Here is a 14,550-nt window from a genome sequence, read left to right on the forward strand (position 1 = left end):
GAGCTCACTGTGGTTTTTGTGGCTGACATTGAAGAATGCTACTAATAATCCAAAAAGTTATGATTAAAATACTCATCTCAAATTTCACCCGTTTGTAAGACCCCCACCCTCGGTCAGTGGTACTTACCTCAAGACAACTCCAACACTGAGACAGATTGATGCAAAAAGCAAGAGGTTTATTTTCTGGTGCAATGGGATAGACCTTCAATTAGTTTCTCAAGGAGAGTGACTAGAAGGTGACTCTGAACAGCTATTGCAGTTTTTATACTTTTAAGGGGCACAGGTTACATCAGAAAGGTTACAGTTCAAACTTATTGGCTAACCATATTGACCTTTAAATCTATTGGCTAGTAAGCATGGGTAGATCATGACATGCATTTGAACTCTATCTGGGACTTTCCAGAGGGTCAGGTGACTATCAGTCAGTACATTCTGTGGTTTTTCTGAGAATTGTTTACTCAAGAAAGTTCCTGTGGGTGGAGAATGGAATTTGACTTGGTCTTGACCTCTGATGGGAGGGAGAAGCAGAAGTGGGGAGAGGGAGTGTAAGACTGGCAAAAGCCCTTAGGGTCCTTCATGTTCACCACCCATGTACCACCCTCTGTAGAAATATAGTTTTAGGGGTCAAAATGAACCGATTAAGTCTACAGCTGCCGAAACAAGATTAGCAGTTCTCAGAAAAATAACCATAACAAAAAATAACAGTTCTCGGAAAAATTCTCCTGCCCCACCTCGCACTAAATTCCGAGAAAAAATACAAACTGACCTTCTTGCCAGAATTCCCCGAAACATTAGTAGCTGACCAATGAGTTTAAAAATATATTGCTGCTTTGCTGACCCATCATAATATGACTGTTCAACCCTCCACAGAAAGTATAAAAGGACTGTGCTTTCTGAGCTCTGGGGTTGACTCTCCCTGAGAGGTTGAGCAGCAATCGGTTGTCAAGTTGTGTTTTTGGGGTCGCACACTCTTGCGCGTGCCCGACTGGCCAGGAAGAACGATGCTGCAACAGGATCCTTCTGCACACGTTTATTGGGAGAGCTTGATTGCAGAGCGAAGTGACCCCAAGCCCAGAACTGGTGCTGCTTATATAGGCCTAGGAGAGGCGTTCTCTCTCATCTGATTGGTTAACTTGTCTCTCATCTGATTGGTTAACTTGTCTCTCATCTGATTGGTTAACTTTGGTTAATTCTCAAAACCTCATCTTGGAAAAAGAACCTTTACTGCCTATGTATGTGTGGTGGCCAGCAGTAGCCAACTGCCACTCTGCAACTGCCACTCTGCAACTGCCACTCTGTAACTGCCACTCTGCAACGGCTTCCCACAGCACACCCAGGGTAAAGCCTGTGTGTGGGGGGGTCTTACACCTCCATACCTTACCTAGGACCAATCAGCTTAAAGGTTAGCTGATAATACTTTGCCTAGTAAGCCTACTGCTTCCCTTCTTGCCCATAAAATTTTTGTGCCTGTTATTTTCCCTATAAAAAGCCTACCCTGAGAGCAGACTAGGAATATAATTATGTTTCCGAGTTCTTTTTGCATTCCTGAAGGTTCATTAATAGGGTAAGTGTTCAGTAAGTTGTTTAACTGAGATCACTGTTCATATACTTTTGTTAGGGTCCATGAATCTCTTAAGAATGATACCCCAGACTCAAATACTATGCAACAGCAAAGAGCATTTATTGAACAAATTCCTGCACTCAGGAGCCCAATTCCATCAGGCCAATTCACTCTTTTCAGTTTGTGTGGCGATTCCTGAACCCCAACAGTAAATTTCCACTGGCCCTTGACGTTTCACTCCAGAAGCCCTTGTAGAAATATAGTTTTAGCGGTCAAAATGACCAGACCAAGTCTAAAGCTGCGAAAACAAGATTAGCAGTTCTCGAAGAAATAACCATAACAAATAACAGTTCTCCTGCCCCGCCTCCCACTAAATTCCAAGAAAAACCACAAATTGCTCTGACCTTGCTGCCAGAATTCCCCGCGACATTAGTAGTTGACCAATGAGTTTAAAAATATTCTGCTGATTTGCTGACCCATCATAATATGATTGTAAGGCCTGGGGGTCTTACACCCTCAGGTGATTCTCATATAAATTCTAGGTGCAAGGCTGAGCTTTTTTTTCTCCCCTCAGACTGCAGAAGGCACACCTGCCCGGCACTAGGACCGCGGCCCTGTTTGCAAGCGCTCGGGGGCGGAGTGGGGACCCAGCTGGTCCCGCCCCAACGAAAGCTGCCACCAAACCTCTGCGCGCTCTGCGCTTGGCAGAGGCCTCGTCCCTTGCTATTGGCGTGTAAGCGCTTCGGATCGGGCTTTTGTTCGGCCCCCTGGGCTCGGGGCTGGGTTTTCGCCACCTCTGTCCCGGCGGAGGGGCGCCGCCCGGGTCCTCGCTGTACCGCGGGGTCGCTGCGCGCCGGGCGGGCGCAGGCCCGAGGAGCAGGCGGGCTTGTTGCAGCTAAGCGTCCCTTCCGGTTTCGGAAGGAGAAGCAGAGCTTTGTTTTGTTTTTCGGTTTCTTTCTGTCTCGGTCTTCCGCTCCTTGGCCCCCCTGCGACCCAGCGGAATTGCCTCGCGCTCCGCCTTCGAGCGCCCAGGCCTGTGTGAGCGCCGCGGCCCGCAGCATCTCCGAATCTGTTTGCATTTGTGGTACTTAAGAGTGCCTTCCTAGAAAAATGGAAAAACAGGTAAAGTGGGTGAGCTGGCGTGCATTTCAGTAGGCCAGCTACAGAACTTGCGTGGGGATTTAAATTGTCTGCTGGATGTGTTACAGTTAAGGGGAATCTTAAGTTTGTTTCTTGTTACCATGCAGATATACTAAGGTCTTAGTTATTGCTCCACTCAGCCCCAATCAGGTTCTCTTTTATCAGTCCACTAAAATTACCTAAGAAGTATTTTTGCTTTGGTATTACAGGGCAGTAGTGGACTTGGAGAAGCCCGCTTGAATTATAGTGGCAGGGAATATTTTTCAGAGTAGCCTAATTAAGTAGTTTTGTTTTTAGCACACTTGAAATCAATTCAGTAAACTTAGTATGGTCTCAGTGACACTGTAAGGGAAATGTACTAGACCTTAACTCTTGCTTTCTTGTTTCTTGCTTTTCATAGAATTAGAGGCGTGAATATACTCCTTGTGGAAGAGACTAAAAGGTAAAATTGTATTTACAGGTAAGTCTGCCTTTTATAAAGCCTATCCTGGTTCTACTGGATGACTGTTTACATTGTACTGTGGACTAACTTATTTTAGAATAAAGAGTATCATTGAATCAACACTAGTTAAACCTACAGAACTTGGCCTGGCATGTGCTTGCCTTTAATTTTTGCATTTGGGAGACCAAGTCAGGCAGATCTTTGAGTTAAAGGCTAGCCTAGTCTACATACCAAATTTCAGTTTAGCTAGGACTGCATAGTGAAAGACTCAAAAAACTATCACCAAACAAAACTGTCACAGATCCAATGGGACACAGTAGATTGGATGGCAAAGCTTAAGAAATAATCTTGTTGGTATGGTACTTAACAATTTTATTTTTTGCCTTAATGAGATAGAGGAGAGATGATTTTTGCATTTTTTGTTTTGTTTTGAATTTTGGCAGTGTTTGAGATAGAACTCTGAGCCAGATTGCTACCCTGGAAAAGATTATGGTAGCTGGTGAATTAAAGTTACCTAGGCAGAGGCTAGCTCTTACTTTTGGTGGGAATGTAGTACCAGGGATTGTTTCTTATTTATTTTTAACTTGTTTTATTTTATGTGCATAAGTGTTTTGCCCACATGTAAGTGTAGTTTGTGCTTGGTGTGTAGAGCTCAGAAGAAGGCCTGGATCCTCTAGAACTGGAGTTACAGGCAGTTATAGCCACATGTTAGTGCTGGGACCACTTTTAGGGCCACAACTATTGAGTCATGTCTTTAAGCACTTAAACTCAGTGATCTCTAGGGTTCCAGTCCATGACCATAAAACCTGTTAGAAAACCTTTTCTGCCTACGGGGGCTATGGTTCCTACAGTGTAAGGAACAAGATAAGGAAATGATACCATGGATGAATGTAGCCATGGAAACCAAGCCTAGAGTGTGTGCATGAGTATGATAAAGTTGAAGTAAGGTAAACTCCCAATGGAGTACTGTGTGAATGCTTTAATTATTATTGGTTAAGTGTTCCTTAAATACTCCTGTCTGGCCACTGCAACCCACTCTAGGTTTGGTTTCCATGGTTACATTCATCCATTGTATTGATTCCTTATCTTGTTCCTTATATACAGTTATGTTACTTGGATTCAGGTCTTGCTTGACCCCTCCAACTTGGGTCTACCACTTACTGTAAAATCTCAGAAGAATTTTACTTTACTGCTTAGCTTCTCATCTGTAAATGGGATAACAGTAGTACCTACATTATGGAACTGTGGTAAGTTACAAGGGGGAAGCAGAGGCAGGCAAATCTCTTAGTTCCAGGCCAGCCTACTCTACATATTGTGATCCTGTCTAAAAAATCATTCCCAAACAAAACCAGCCAGTCAACCAACCTCTTAGATACTCTTTTTTTTTTTTTTTTTTTTTTAAAGACTTAGTTATATATAAGTACACTGTAGCTGTCTTCAGACACACCAGAAGAGGGCATCAAATCTCATTACAGATGAGCCACCATGTGGTTGCTGGGATTTGAACTAAGGACCTCTGGAAGAGCAGTCAGTGCTCTTAACCGCTGAGTCATCTCTCCAGCCCAGAACCCTCTTAAAATAGCTCCCGGCACATAGTCTATTTTTCACAGCCTTAGACATTTCACAGCTAGGCTGGCCTTGAACTTCTGATGCAGCAAGGATGACCTTCAACTGATTCTTCTGTTCTTCCTCCTGAATTCTGGGATTAGATTTGCAATTCCAAGCTGTCCTCTCTACGGGGTGTTTGTGGCCAAAACCAACCAGTGGCTATCTTGTCCTACCTTTTTCTTTTCCTCTTACCTGTTTGATTAGTTCTGATATCTTGTACATTATCAGTGCTTTGATTTTAGGAATTTAGCTGTTTAGGGAATTGCAATCTTGTTAAACTTTATAATAAAGGTGAATTTCAAGAAGTTTTGGTTTAACACCCTTTCTTTACAATTTCTTTGGAAACTAATCCATGCAAAAACAGTAGTAGGAAGTATTCAGGTTGAGGTAAAGCAAGAGTTTGCACCGACCCTGGCTATAGAAATGCAAACTAAGTGCAAATGGAAAGAAACTTTAGGACCGGGAATTCTGGTTTTTGTTTTTGGAGGCAGGGTACTTAAAATTCTTAGTATGCTAAATTAACTAGTAAATGAAGGGTGTAGTTACTGTGGGCCTAGTGAGGTTGGAACTACCAACAAACAACCCTGAAGATGTGAAAGCTATCTTTGAGCTGTGCTATTTTCTGCCTTGGGTTCTTAGGCAGTCTTAGAGGAGGTTGAGGTTTTTATTTTCATACATACTAAAATGTGCAAATTGGGAAGCTTTTCAATTAGAAATTAAACAAAGGTTGCTTTAAAAGAACTTTTTTTTAAAGACGAACAATGACTTAAAATCACTTGTTTTAAACAATTTTGATTTGCCTTGCTAGTTGCTTAGAATTAATGTATATTGGTGCAAGCAGTCTGCTTATATACTTAGGACTGACCTAACCCTATCCCTAACTCCATCTCCATTCTACAAATACAGTTAGAGTGCTGTACTAGCTGGTTTTGTGTGTCAATTTGACACAAGCTGGAGTTATCACAGAGAAAGGAGTTTCATTTGGGGAAATGCCTCCATGAGATCCAGCTGTGGGGTATTTTCTCAATTAGTGATCAAGTGAGGAGGAACCCTTGTGGGTGGTACCATCTCTATCTAGGCTGGTAGTCTTGGGTTCTATAAGAAAGCAAGCTGGGGGCTGGCAAGATGGCTCGGTGGTTAAGAGCGCCAACTGCTCTTCTGAAGGTTCCCGAGTTCAAATCCCAGCAACCACATGGTGGCTCACAACCATCCGTAACGAAATCTGATGCCCTCTTCTGGAGTATCTGAGGACAGCTACAGTGTACTTACATATAATAAATAAATAGATCTTTAAAAAAAAAAAAAAGAAAAAGAAAGCAAGCTGAGCAAGCCAGGAGAAGCAAGCCAGTAAAGAACATCCCTCCATGGCCTCTGCATCAGCTTCTGCTTCCTGACCTGCTTGAGTTCCAGTCCTGACTTCCTTGTTGATGAACAGCAATATGGAAGTATAAGCTGAATAAACCCTTTCCTCCCCAACTTGCTTCTTGGTCACGATGTTTTGTCCAGGAATGGAAACCCTGAGTAAGACAAGTGCTGAGAAAGAATACTTCTTAAAGCCCCTTCCTGCGAGTGAATGTTAATGCTATGTTACCCTTAGATCACTACTTCAGTTGCTGGCAGAATGAATGACCCTTCTTTTTCCTATCACCCCTTTTTCCTGGTGTCATTCTCTTGGGCCCAAGTTGGAAAGGGAGTTGGGATATTTTAAATAAGCTTTGTCTGTATCTATTGAGATCATCTGATTTTCATCCTTTTTGAATCTTTTTTTTTTTTTTGCATTAGTTTGTGATGTTGCACTATCCTTGAATTACTGGAATATATCTCAGAGTCATGGCATAGAATTTTAGTATGCACTTGGAGTTTACTTGCATTAATATTTCATGAGGGGATTTTTATGTCTGTATTTTGAGAGATTATCTTCATATTGTACAGGATGATATTAGGTTCAAAGAATTCAGTTGAGGTTTTTTTTTTCCTTATCTTGGAACATTCTGTTTAGAGTTGATTTTAAACTTTCAGGGTTTAATGTGACTACTGAAGCCATCTGAGCCCAAACATTTCTTTATGGGTAGTTTTTTGGCTAATTGTTATGGCTTGAATGGGAAATGTTCCCCATGTGATGGTGTATGCCTCTAGTCTCAATACTTGGGAGGCAGAGTTAGGTAGACCTCTGAGTTTGAGAACAATCATACAGTGATATTACTAAGAGAACATCTTTATTCTTTTGACCCAGGGAGTTTTATTGAGCATGGTATCAATGTATAACCCAGAGTCCCTATCTCCTTTATGGCAAATACCGGGTCTGGACAAACAGAGCAATGTAGTAAGGTTCTTCTGTCTCAAACACGTACACACACAGAGGTTTTTGTTTTTGTTGTTTTAGCTGACCATGTTAGCATAGGTCAATAGTATCAGGACTATTAGACTGAGGCTTGTAGGTCACAAATATGAGGTCAACCTCTACTGTGTAATGAGTTCTAAGCCAGCTTGTGCATCATGACTGGAATTTACTGTTTACTATGCCATTAAAAACTAAGTCGTATAAATCCTGACAAGTCTGTGTATTTAAATTTTGCACGACTGACTTGGATCAGCATGTCTTTCTAAAGTGGCAGGTTTCTGAGAGGAGGGAGGATAAGGAGATGAGAAGTAAAGAAGGTAGGAAAGCTAAGGTTTGGAAGTTTATGCTAAGCAAGTTTATTAAGAATAGCATCTTAGGATTTATAGGGGGACAGTGGGACAGAGTCAGCAGAAAGCTATCATACAATGTGATGAAGACATCTGGAAGGTAATCAAACAATGGTACACAAAGAGACACAGGATATCTCAAGTGCATCACAGACTGAGCACCCAACATCCTTGAGACAGATAGCGCCAGTCTTCTTCAGGGGAAAAAGGCATGTTCCCAGAAACTGAAACATCTAACTCCATTGAGGCCCTGGCTCTAACCTGGACCAGACTTTATAATGTCTGCCCCTGGGCAAGGATATAGAACTAGTTAGTTCCCTTTGTCTTTTCATCAGGGCTTATGGTACAGAACACATACCAGTGGACAAATACTGTGATTAGGGTAGCTTAAATTTTGGAGTTCGTTAGTAACTAAGTGAATGAAGTAATTCTGCTTAGTTGGCAGCAAACTTCTTTGCCTCCTGAGACATTTTACCACCTCCAGTTCTGCAAATCTTAAAAAGTGAAACATGGAAATTCTGGGGCTATTACTGTCACTCATTAGCTGCTCCAAGTTCTTCTTGCTGATTACCAAACCCTTGGTAACCTACTAATGAATGGAAATAATCAACTCTGCTTTATTAGTCATGGTTTCCCATGGTCTTCTGGTGCCAAGAAAGTACGCTGTATGACTTTTGGATTGCAGTGTGACTCTGATGGTAGCATCTGTCATACCCTGTTTATTGTGCTGACAAGAAGATAGACTGGCTAATGGGACCATTGGGATGTTTTAAGTCTCTTTTCATCGTTAACTCCAGCCTTCAGTTTGTAAGATCTAGGTTTTACTTCTGAGGCTCATAAAAGCCTGTGTTGAAGTTCTTGTAAACAGCTAACTGAACAGAATCTGAATAATCAGACAGAGTAGACCCTTGAGTGTAGCCTGCATGACCTATAAATAACAGGGAAACAATTCCATCAGGCATCTTAACAGGAATTATTCAGTTGTTCACAAGGAGGTCTCTGTACCCCAAGGGGCATATTCGACTTTTAAGGACTGATACTTAAAATTTTTGTATGTCTAACTCGGTTTTGTATTTTATCAGTCAGTTAACTGCTTGCTTGTATCTGTCTCTCTTATTTTTTATAGAGGGGAACTCAGGGTTTCTTTGAACTTTGATCCTCCTGCCTCCCTCTCCCAAGTTCTGGGATTACATGTGGTAGTTCTTGCAGAAATGTTTCTGAAGGCTTATACTTCCTTACCACACATCAACTTAATATGTATACTTAAAGGTAATTGTTAGGACTTTATAGATATTTAAGACCACTAGCTTATTAGGCATGGTGGTACATGTCTTGATCTCAGCACTCTAGGGAGGTTTCTACTACTTGGATAAGAGGATTTCTTTGAGTTTTAGGCTAGCCTCAGCTACAGATTGAGACCCTCTTTCTAAAGAAAAAAGATCTTCAGGGCTAGAAAAATGGGCTCAGCAGTTAAGGGCAGTTGTTGTACTTTCAGAACCTGAGTTGGTTCCCAACATCCGTATTGTGAAGCTCTGCAACTCCAGTTGCAGAGCTTTCACACCTCCCTCTGACCTGAGGCCACCTGCTCATATATTGCATATGCACAAACACAAATAAATAGTAAATAATCTGTGTAAATAGTCTATCTCTCTAGTGAGTCATATTCCTTGGGATAAATACTAAAACAAGACACTGAGCAAAATTCAAGGAATGATATTTTACTTCTGTAAAATTTAATTCTAGTGATAGAGTAGTAATATAGCCATAAGGGATAGGTTCAACATTGAGTAAAACCACACAGCCTTGTATATATGTAGTCTGCTGTTAACTGAGATGTTGTCTAGTCTGTGGCATTAAGTTATCTGATTGATTGGCCCATGCTTCTGTTTGTTCTTTTTGTTTTGTTTTGTTTTGTTTTTTGTTTTCTGGGGTTTTTTTGTTTGTTTGTTTTTGTTTTTGTTTTTTTGTTTTTTTGTTTTTTTTAGTTTTTCGAGACAGGGTTTCTCTGTATAGCCCTGGCTGTCCTGGAACTCACTTTGTACACCAGGCTGGCCTCGAACTCAGAAATCCTCCTGCCTCTGCCTCCCGAGTGCTGGGATTAAAGGCATGTGTCACCATACCCGGCTCCTTTTGTTTGTTTGTTTGTTTTTTGGCTCATGCTTCTGAATAGAATTTGTATTGTAGTTGAATTCATTAAAAAAAAATAATAGCAATTGCCACGGGGGCTGGCGAGATGGCTCAGTGGTTAAGAGCGCCTACTGCTCTTCTGAAGGTCCCGAGTTCAAATCCCAGCAACTACATGGTGGCCCCCAACTATCCGTAACGAAATCTGATGCCTTCTGGAGTGTGTGAAGACAGCTACAGTGTACTTACATATAATAAATAAATAAATAGATAAATAAATAAATAAATCTTAAAAACAAAACAAACAAACAAACAAAAACAATTGCCACAGTGATTTACTCTTATTAATGATCAACCCAGCTTAGGTCACTTCTTGCATACCTTTTGGGAACTGGAGGCACTGAACTCACTTAGAACCACAAGAATCAGACTTACACAGCCACAGATTGTTCTTCTGTGTCCTAGTTCCCATCAACAGGACCTTTACAGCCTTCCCCTTCATCCGGGTGTAAGAATGACCCACTTCCAAGCTGGCTTTTCAGTAGCCCATGTTTTGACTGATTAATATAATCCTTTCCTCCTTTTCTGGACTATTGTGGAACTATGCCTTCTGTGTTCTACCATTGAGCCCCATTCTCAGTTCTGTATCTAAAAAACTCCTTGAGGTACCAAAACCAGAGTATGCTTACATTTGTAGGTTCTGCTTATTCTCCTGTGTACTTCACGTCATTTCTAGGTTATTTAAAATGCTTAATACAAAGTAAGTGCTATGTAGACCGTTGTTATGCAGTAGTCTTTAGAGAATAGAAACATGACAGAATCAGTACCAACATAATTTCTCTTGTCTTTTGTTTTGGTTTTTCGAAACACGGTTTCTCTGTATAGCCCTGGCTGTTCTGGAGCTTACTTTGTAGACCAGGCTGGCCTTGAACTCAGAAATCCACCGGCCTCTGCCTCCGCCTCCGGAGTACTGGGATTGAAGGTGTGCGCCACCATACCTGGCTCATTTCTCTTGTTTTTAATCTTTGATTAAATTTAGTTTGTATTGTTCTTTGTTCATCTGGTTTTTTTATTAACTTTTATATATTTTGTTTATATGAGTATGCTGTAGCTGTCTTCAGACACAGCAAATAAAGGGCATCTGATCCTATTACAGATGGTTGTGAGCCACCATGTGGTTGCTGGGAATTGACCTCAGGACCTGTGGAAAAGCAGTCATTGCTCTAAACCACTGAGCCATCTCTCCAGCCCCCTCATCTGTTTTTCTTGACAGGATCTTGCTGCATAGGCAAAGCTGGCCTCAAAGCTGTGACCCTCTTTCTCCAGCCTCTGATGCTGGGGTTACACCCACCTTTGTTTTTGCCCACCTATAGTTGTTGGCACATATACATTTCTGATAGGTTAACTTATTTATTATAGACTTGAGTTGTATTATAATGTAAAATTTGGGGAAATTGATTATATAAAACCTATCAGACTAGGAAGCCTATGACTGACCTTTCCCCCACTGTGGTTAAGGATATAGAAGGCTAGAGATACTATAGATGGACTAAATCATACTTTTGGAATTCCTTGAATTGTTGGCATTTGTAATTTTGCAGAGTTTTAGTGGATTTTTTTTTTTTTTGGTGCTTTATTGTAAATTAGAAATACTGGTTTTCACTTTAATCACTTTAGTGTACTGTTTGTACAAACTTCATTTTGTAATGTGAAAGCTTGTTAAGAAGCAGGCTGGCAAGTATATATATATATATATATATATATATATGTACAGGAAAAGTTTAATATCCTGTGGTAGGAGTTAAGGCAGCATGTGCAAGGGCCACTGAATGGCACTAGCAGGAGGATTTCAGGATTTGTCCCAGGGCAGACAGCAGGAAAGTGCTGTACCTAGACAAGGAATGAAAACAAAATCCCTCACAATGTGAGGTAATACTATGGTCTGTTAACTAATTCTTTCCTACTGTCAGCCTTCCTGGGGACTCAGGACCCAGCTTCAAGTATAGCTCTTTGGCCAGCAGAGTCCTTTGAACGAAAGGAGAAAAGGGACCTCTAATGTCAGTCTCTCTCCACTCTTATCATCTTCCTGTCTCTAAACTCCTTTTCATGAAGCCAACCACAGATGGGGAAAGGCTATTCTGCCCTCTACCCTCTGCTTCTTTGTAAGAACTGGCTATAAGGGTTCCTCTGACCTGACTATAGGATTGCCAGCCTCACTCACAGAGGTTCTTGCCCCAAACCCAGAGGAAAGTACCACAAGGAGACCAAGAAAAAGCAGACAGATAAGTGTGGTTGGATTTTCCATATGTCCACTCACTATTATCTTTTTATCTCATCATTTTTTTAAAAGATGTATTTATTTATTATATGTATGTACACTGTAGCTGTCTTCAGACACTCCAGAAGAGGGCATCAGATCTCATTACGGATGGTTGTGAGCTGCCATGTGGTTGCTGGGATTTGAACTCAGGACCTTCAGAAAAGCAGTCAGTGCTCTTAACTGCTGAGCCATCTCTCCAGCCCCTTATCTCATCATTTTTAAAGTTAAATTAATTTACCCTATGTAGATGGGTGTTTTGTCCACATGCACCATGTGAGGCCAGAAAAATACATTGGATCTCTTGGGACTGGAATAACAGATGGTTTCTGGGAATTGAACTTAGGTACTCTAGAAGACCACCTAGTTCTTAACTGCTGTGCCATCTCTCCAGCCCTCTCTCTAATCACATGTCTACATAACTGCTTATTCTTTAAATCTAAACTTGAAAATGGATAGTTTCCATTAATCTTCGTTCTTTAGAGTCTTCATTTCTGAAGTTTCCTGTCACATAAAAATGTTGGTTACATTTATTATTATTACTATTTTTTTAAATGTTTTTCTTAGTGTTCTGAGATTTCTGATAATATTCACTCAGCAAACATTGACTGGACATTCTTTTACCCTCCTTCAACTCAGCTTGCCATACTTTTATATATTTATTTTTGATAAGTATCTTCTCAGGTTTCTCATGGGAAATGGTGACAGTAGTAATACCCTATAAGATTAAATCCCCTGCAAAACTAAATGGCAGACATTGTCTACTTCTAGGTAGCAGACACTACCCTCACTTCTAGTGTCCACTACCTAGAAGTAGGTACTTTTGGATATTGATGTGTAGTTTGGGCTCCCTAAGATGGACCTTTTATGTCTTTCATATGACTGTTAATAGCACCTGCCCTAGTTTCCTTCCTATTGTTGTGATAATGTGGTGGTATTCAAATCCATGGGAAAGACCAAACATTTCGACTCAATTCAGATTTAGATGAAATGAGTTTATCCTTACAGCTAGCAGAAGGACAATAGCCTTATTGCTGAACAGCATGACGTACAGAAGGTGGGGTAAGGTGAGTTTCAAGGGTGGACATCAGAAAAGTGTGTATTGCAACAATCCATGGAATCCATAGCTGAGCAGAATTGTTTTACTACCCTCAGTTGATTCTTACTTTCCCACTATACAGTAATAAAAAGACCATTTCATCCCTTTTCCGCAGCAATAATCAGGTTTTACAGAAGCAAAGGCAGCTGTTAATACCTCAGGGCCCATTATCCTATTCTTATCTCCCCTGCAGGCCACTAGGACCTCCCAGGCATTCCAGAGAAAAAGGTCAGTGGCCCTTAAGGATTGGATGTCTGGTTCCGTATTAAGTTCCTTTAGTCATCCTGGGGACCTGTGTAAATTATTACACAGATCTGGGCACTCTAATGACTGGAATAGAGAAGTTCATTTTTGGGCAGGCAGAAACACAGTGCCATCGGATTAGGGCTGGCTGTCATCTCTTTACAATCAAATAACTCAACAAAACATGTTTTAAGAGAAAGAAAATTTATAAGACATACAATTCTAGCGTACACTCTATCATTGTGGGGAAGTTGAAGCAGGAATTTGAAGCACCCTGTTCCATCCCCACAGTTAAGAGCAAGAATGAGAGCGTGATGCTGTGTTCAGTTTACTTTCTTAGGAAGTTTCAGACTCAGAACCACCTTAATTAGCATAATCAGGTCACCCACTGGTTAGTTTAATATAGGTAATCCCTCATTTGGCTTATTTTAGGCGATGGATTCTAGGTTGTATGAAGTTGATTGTTAAAACTAACAAGCATCATAGAGTCTTAGTAAAATCTTCATAAAATTTTTGAGTTAAAAATCTTTACCTATTCATCCCCATCCTCTCCACCCTCCTTCAACTCAGCTTTATAACTTCCTACACTTTTTTAAATAATCATCTTCTCATGTTTCTGGTAGGAAATAGTACTAATACCATATAAGATTAAATCTCCTGCAAAACTAAATGGTAGACTTTGTCTGCTTCTAGGTAGTAAGTTTTGTTACTATGTAGTAAGCTATCTGAATACCTCTTTCCTTAGCCTTCCAACTCCAAGTGCAAACTATCATACCTGGTTATTATAAGGGTCCGAAAATCGCTGAAGGAAGACCTGAGATTCAGATAATATGCAAAGACAAAGAGCATTTATTCTGCAGAAACAGGTAGCATGCAAAGGTTACCATTGTTTCCAAAAGGCACACCCTCTAGTCCCCAGACATTTGAGTTCCTTTTATTCAGAGATAAAGCAGACTTCTAAAACTTAGGGCACATTCCAAGGGATCACAGAAACCATTAACTGAAGGTCATAAAGAAGATATATACCTCAGGACCCCAGGTGCAAAACAGGAGATAAGATATTACAGTTAAAGTGTGTTATTGCAAGAGATTAAGGCAAGGACTTTTGAAGTATTCCTGAGAGAATGTATGCATGTGTGCTGATTTCTTTTTTTTTTTTTAAAGATTTATTTATTATGTAAGTACACTGTAGCTGTCTTCAGACACTCCAGAAGAGGGCATCAGATTTTGTTATGGATGGTTGTGAGCCACCATGTGGTTGCTGGGATTTGAACTCTGGACCTTCGGAAGAGCAGTCGGCGCTCTTAACCACTGAGCCATCTCGCCAG

The 14,550-nt window shown here is 40.8% G+C and overlaps 1 protein-coding gene across 5 annotated transcripts in view; it reads left to right on the top strand.

Moving 5' to 3' along the window:
• Positions 1-2,225: 2,225 nt before the first annotated feature.
• Resf1 (retroelement silencing factor 1) overlaps positions 2,226-14,550 on the top strand; it is a 27,105-nt gene continuing 14,780 nt past the window's right edge. For 2 of the 5 annotated variants that reach the window (XM_029478575.1, XM_021165452.2), the window contains exons 1-2: positions 2,226-2,683; positions 3,102-3,161. The gene's annotated coding sequence lies outside the window, so the exon portion shown is untranslated. Of the gene's footprint in view, positions 2,684-3,101; positions 3,162-13,176; positions 13,208-14,550 lie in introns of those variants that run through there. The other 3 variants (XM_021165453.2, XM_029478577.1, XM_029478576.1) reach the window with 3 other exon arrangements.

This window comes from Mus caroli, chromosome 6 (genome assembly GCF_900094665.2).
Source record: "Mus caroli chromosome 6, CAROLI_EIJ_v1.1, whole genome shotgun sequence".
Classification (NCBI taxonomy): Eukaryota; Metazoa; Chordata; class Mammalia; order Rodentia; family Muridae; genus Mus; species Mus caroli.